The sequence below is a fragment of the Arachis ipaensis genome, chromosome B08 (assembly GCF_000816755.2).
Source record: "Arachis ipaensis cultivar K30076 chromosome B08, Araip1.1, whole genome shotgun sequence".
NCBI lineage: Eukaryota > Viridiplantae > Streptophyta > Magnoliopsida > Fabales > Fabaceae > Arachis > Arachis ipaensis.
Genome location: NC_029792.2, coordinates 6,416,958 through 6,423,688, shown reverse-complemented (window position 1 = coordinate 6,423,688; position 6,731 = coordinate 6,416,958).

Genomic DNA, 6,731 nt, shown 5'->3' with positions numbered 1-6,731 from the left:
TATTAATAAAATTAAACTTTTAAATTAATATGTACTTATAATTATTTTATAATAAGACACGTCAGATCAAATTAAATGCAAGATAAGTTACAACCTCTAGTAGATGGACTGATCTATTTTCACTCCTAGAAATCTAACTGAAATTTTAGGTGATTAAAGTGCGCTTTTTAATTTGAATATGGAATCAACGGTGGTGTTGGACTCGGTTATGGGGAGTAGAGGTGCTTCACCTCGTTGTGATGTTAGGGGAACCAGAACTCAGATCCTGCGAGTTGTAAGTGACTAAACAGACGGTCCGAGTTGCGTTTGCCAAAACGCACGGTCCGTGTTGCGAAAGGGAGGACATGTGTTGCGCAGAGTTCTCTCCCCGAACGGTGGTGTTGCACCCAACATAGACCCACATTCATCAACCGAGTTATCACTTTCAACATTCACTCCGAACTTCATACCATCCTTCTTCTTCTTCATTTCTCCATTCTTCCAAGCTTTGCATGGTGGAAGCAGAGTAAAAATGCTAAAGAAACATAAAATTAAAAATGTTAATCGACCTGAGTTTCATATTATACATTATCTCAGTCATTCTGATTATGTAAGTTTTTTTTTTTTATAAATATTTTATATTTATAATTATTCTTGATTTTTAATATTTTTTATTATAATTATTATTGAAAACAACGTTAATTTTTTTAAATTCTTTTAAAATTATTAACTATAATTGTTATGAATGAAGTTAAATATTATTGTTGTTGAGGAAAATTGTTAGTACTGAATAATTAGTAGTATTATTTTTAAAGCACGTTAGTTTATTTTGAGAATATTTTAATTTTTTTAATTATAATTATCATTGTTAGCAAGTTAATTATTATTATTATTGTTGTTAGAAAATGAATTTAGGCATATAATGAGATTGATTATTATTATTTTTTATGATTGAGGAATGTATGTTTAAATAATAGTAAATAACTAATTAATATTAGATATTATTCTAGATGTTGTAATATTGTTGAGAATTTTGATTAGGAATTTATGTATTAGTTATTATTATTATTAGTAGTTAGTTATGAATAATTTTAAGGATTAATAATTAATTTTATAAGTTAGAATTATTTTTTTAGTTGGATTTAGTAAAATAATTTATGATAGTTGTGTTGTTTCAAGTAATTTGTTTCTTATTGAGTTAGTTGTGCAAATTTTGTAACTGTGACAGTTATTTAATTTTAGTAGGAGTTTATTGTTTTAGTTGCTGTGGTTAAAAAATTATTATCTTTTAGTAGTAAGTTAGTAATGTTTAATGAGTTGACTAATAATTTGTTATGTTTTTGTAGAAATTAAGAATGTTGACATGTGACCACCCAGTTCCTCCGGATCGGTACAATGATAGGGGTGGAAGAGCATTTACGACTTACTGGTTTTTATCATGTATCTCAGATTGGGGTAGTCCAATATCAGAAAACACTGATAAATGCTCTAATCGAACGATGGCACCCAGACACGCATACGTTTCATCTTCCCATTGGTGAATGTGTTGTGATTCTTGAAGATGTTGCTATAATTCGTGGTCTTCCGACGGACGGTCTTCCAGTCACATGGATGACAATGAGTAGTTTCGAAACCTTGGAGGCGGAGTGTTTACTTCAATTTGGAGTTGCACCGCGTAAGTCGTACTGTATAGGAAGCTGCATAAAACTGACGTGGCTGCGGGATCTAAAAGAAAATTTACAGTTGACTGATGAAAACAGTATACAGAAGTATGTGAAGTGCCATATTATGTTGCTGATCGGGATCATCTTGTTTGGGGATAAATCTAGGGCAGGTGTGCACTGGAAGTTTCTACCCTTGCTTCGTGATTTTGGCAGTATTGGACAGTACAGTTGGGGATCGGCATGCCTAGCACACCTCTACAGGACGTTATGTAGGACATCTCGTTTTGACTGTAAGAAAATCGATGGTCCACTAACACTTATGCTCGGTTGGGCTTGGATCCGACTGCCATATCTATCGCTGCTTCCTAGGGAATCGGACCCTAACCGGTCCGGTCCGGTCCGGTATCTGACTATTTTAAATTTTAATTTTAATTTTAAAATTCTGACTATTTTTTATTTTTTATTTACATAGGACTGGATCAACCGGTTCAACCAGTAACTCAACGGTTGAACCAGTGACCCAGTGACCTGAACGGTTCGATCACCGGTTCGATTCTGACAACTATGACATCAACGCATGTTTAAATAATGCTTAATAAATACTAATTTATTCTTAACTAAATCAATAACTAACTAAAAAAATTACTATCTTAAACTTAAATAAATAGACAGATAAACAAAAACTAATACCAATTGAGTATATTTTCGCACTTCACTTAACTATCTGGTCCATCTATCAACATAAATTAACAGAAAATTCTAATCCTTTTTATAAATAAGACGAATTACGTACCTGCACTCATATATTCCGGAAACTCCGCTACATGCATGGCTTCCAAATCCAAAACTCGCATGAATGATGGCTCCTCAAACGGCACTTCATTTGCGAGTGCATTTGCCACCTCTGTCACATCTGGAGCCATAGTTCCGTCACATTGATCTTCATCTCCGTCTGGACCAACAACTTCGTAGTTGCTTTCGAACTCTTCTTCACTGTCACTATTGTAATCTTCCTGTAAAATATTTCGATCGGCCTCAGATTGTTCAAACTCAACATACAACTCGATGAACGAGATCTGAGCTCGGTTTTCAATATACATCGAAAACATCTCTTGCATGCTCGCTTCGTCCGTCACATATTTGATTTGAAATTGGACGAATCCATCAAACACCGTTATGGGATATCTGTACAGAATACATGATATTTTTCTTGCCCTTTCAGAGTCAATCTTTTCACATATCACGCCTTTGAGCTCTTCAAATGAGATTGTGAAAGGAATAACATCTAACGGATTTTCACAAACAAATTTCACTCCTTCAGATATTTGTAACAAAATCTGACCAAAATAATACACTTTTAATAAAACTCTGTCACTCATTTCTCTCAATCACTTAAAAACATAAACTTGACTAATAAATTTTTTGGTTTCATACTAAACAAGGAAAAAACACAGCAAGAAGAAACCAGGAAAAGAAGTCGTTGGAGAAAGAGAAAAAGACGTTGAAGAAGGAGAAGAATACACGACTAGATCTCTTTCCCCAGTTACACATTTTTATATATGTCCCAACAACAAAATCGAACCATTCGATTAGGTTAACTGGATTCAAAAAAATATAAAATAATCAAATCGTACCCTCCGATTTGATCCCCATAACATAAAAAAAAAATACCAACAACATGCAAAATGGAAGGTTCGAATTCCACGTTTCAAATTTCAAATTTCTCCAGGTCCAAATCGGACCATCCGATTTGTGAAGCGAAATTTTAACATCAAACAACTCGCATGGTCCGAGTTGTTCTACCTGAGACATAGAAAAAACTATCCTACATTTTTGTCTTGTACGCTATAAACCCATATATGGGCAGATCACAAACAAGCCTTCCATATGCATAAAATTGAGCCGATTAAAGTGTACATTATCCCACGCATAAAAAATCAGGAGCTGCCAATGAGTTATAGCTGTAATGGTATAGTCTCCCCATACTCAATTAAGAGGTTGCGGATTCGAGTTTCCTATCTTTAATAAAAAAAAAAAAATCAGGAGCCAAACAAAATATTTACTCAAATTAAAAATATATTGCAGGTGAAGATAGTAAGGGCGAGGAGCAACTCTTTAACTTCTAAGGAGTCATCAATACTAATTCAACTATCAAATTTAAAGAAACATAAAATAAAGGAAAAAGGAAATTGAACTATTAGACCTAATGTTCGACCAATAATATGTAGGTGTAATTTATAGTATTTATTATTATGGTAGTTATGACGGCTGATAATAATAAAAAAATATTATTTTTTTTAATTTTGATATTAGTCTCACAATAATATTTTTAAGTTTTATTGAAATTACCACTTTAAAAATGAAGGATTTTTTTTTCCTTGTGCAATGATTATATGTATCTTTTCTTTTGGTGCAGATAGCTGCGCTTTCTGCATGCATGTGGCCTATTCCACCCATAAAGTGCCATGCATTATCTTAAACATTGGACTACAGATCACAAGATCCATTAATTCAGTTTGGTCCCCGCTCTGTTCTATTGTCCAATTTCACTTAAACGATCCAACACTCATTTTTTTATACGCCTTCCTGTCTCATTGTACTCTAATTAATGTTTTTCCTATTCTCCATCTTGCCCTTTCATTTAAAGCTTCTCTCACATTTTTCGGCTACTTCCTAACTTTATCACAACCACTCTATGCAATTTTTGTTTTCCAAAATATTTATTTGTTTAGTTTAATTGGCAAATATTTTACTTTTTGTTGATTATATTATTATATTCAAAGATAATTTTTGTATTTTTTATACATTTATATTTAAGAAAGAAAAGCAAACTCTTACTGTATAAAGAGTTTAATTTTGATGCACTAACAGTATAAAGCGTTTTACACAGTCGTGCAGTCACATCCGTTCTTTACTTTTTTTAGATGACTAGTCACGCGATCAATGTAAAAGTAGTTATTTTTAATGATGTAGCGTTACATAATTGGATGCATGTATAAAATTACTTTACACTGACAGTGTATCAAAATTAAATTCATAGTACAAACTTCAATGGTAAGAATTTTTCTTTTTAAAAAAAATGAAAAATACAGTTATTATTAATACTTGTATAAAAATACAGTTATTATTAATTAATTATATATTTATATTTTTTTTTAATTAATAAAATAAAGACAAAAATATTATATACATATTAATAATTAATTCAACAATTAATTTTGTATATACGCATAGTATAATTATTCTAAAGATATTGTACTATATTTGTCATATCGGTGGCATTATTATTTTCCCCCTATTTCTTTGGCTTTTTAGTCAAAGGGCGCTTATAGTGAGGCACTACAAATGTAACATCTCACCATAATTCATATCACATGTAAACTAATACTCAAAAATCTCAGTTTATTTCTTATTGCTTAACTGAATTCCCATTTCAACTCAATTCCAAAGGAAAGGCTTATTCCCAATAGTACATCTTTGTGGCTTTATGAAATTTCTGTCATTCTAATTTGCCTCTGTAAGTGTAACCTCGATCATGTTATTGTTAATGCAGTTTTTTTTTTTATTAATACATCGCATTATTAAAATTTCATTTAAATTTTAAATTTGCATTTGATCACAACATTCAAGCAAAGAACTTCGTTCCAGAAGAAGTTGATCACATTTTTAAAGACAATAAAAACTAATGGCAAGTATATACTCTAATTTTTTTGTTGGTACTTATAAATTTTATTTTAATTGAGTAAAATTTAAAAATGGACTATTTTAGCCATGTTGTTAATTAATTTATTCTATTAAATACTGACGTGACATATTAAACATTAATATGATACTTTTTGCTCTAATTAACAATGTTTTGATCGTTTTAAATATATAACGTACATGACTTCACTTTAATCTAATAATTAAATCTAACCAATGTGACATGACATGACTGGTCTTTGGCTTTCTTGTGCGGAATTCAGGTTAATTATTATATATTGCATTGTACGTAATATAATCCCTTAATCTCTTAATTGGCTTCTATCTTAAAGTCTTAAACCCTTGTGTGGAATTGTGGTTAAATGTCTAAATGATCATATCTATATACTTGTTGCACTGGTGATGAGTTTGAAAAAAAGAAAATAATGAAGAATATAAGAATAAATCTCTCTTATATATTTAGTTTGGTAAAAGTGTGATTCTCGACACACATAATCCACTTGACTATAACATCTCTCACCGAAGGATCAAGAATCAAGTCCACTGGCATGTTCTTATCATCATCTTCAAAATTTTAACATTTTTTTTAATTATTCTCTTCTATCGTCTCTGCGTAAAGTTACTCTAACATGAATCGGATTTCCTTGCTGTTGTTGTTCGTACGTGTTCGTTATTCCTTAGTCCAGAAGTCATGTGATTTTTTTTTTTCAAAGATGGGATATTTCTGTAATTTTTAAGTGAGTATAAAGAGACTATGCCATTTGAACGAGAGTTCGTTGGCCAGAATTGAATTAGTTGATCTTAATTCATTCTTAATTGATACATATTTCACCATTTATTATTATGCACACGTTACTCTTGAATCTAGGCCTTGCACTCTATTCTCTCGTTGGATGCTCCCATGCTAATTAAGTGTTGTTAGAGGTGAAAATTCAGGTATAGTCGACTTCACGTAAAGTTGATAATTGAGAGCCGTTAGATAAAAATTTAGTCAGATCAGTCAAATCATTTAATGACCCTCAATTATCAACTTTACGTGAAGTCGATTGTATCTGAGTTTCCACAGTTGTTAGATATGTAATTGATTATAATTTGTGCGTTATAATTCTGCTATAACTTACTATATCAAAAAAATACATTCTTATAAAAAGGAATTTTAGAAACAAGAGCGAGATATGTTTTTAGATTCCACTTAAACTTCACTTTAGAAACACTCTGATGATATGAGTGTCAGTGTGTTTTTTTTGTAGAGTAAAGCTAGGTAATTAAATTTTGTAAGTTAATATCTGTTAATTTGTTTAATTATTTTATTTATTTTAAATTTAAATTCTAAATTATAAATATTAAATTCTAAATCCTAAATTATAAACTTAAATTCTAAAGTTA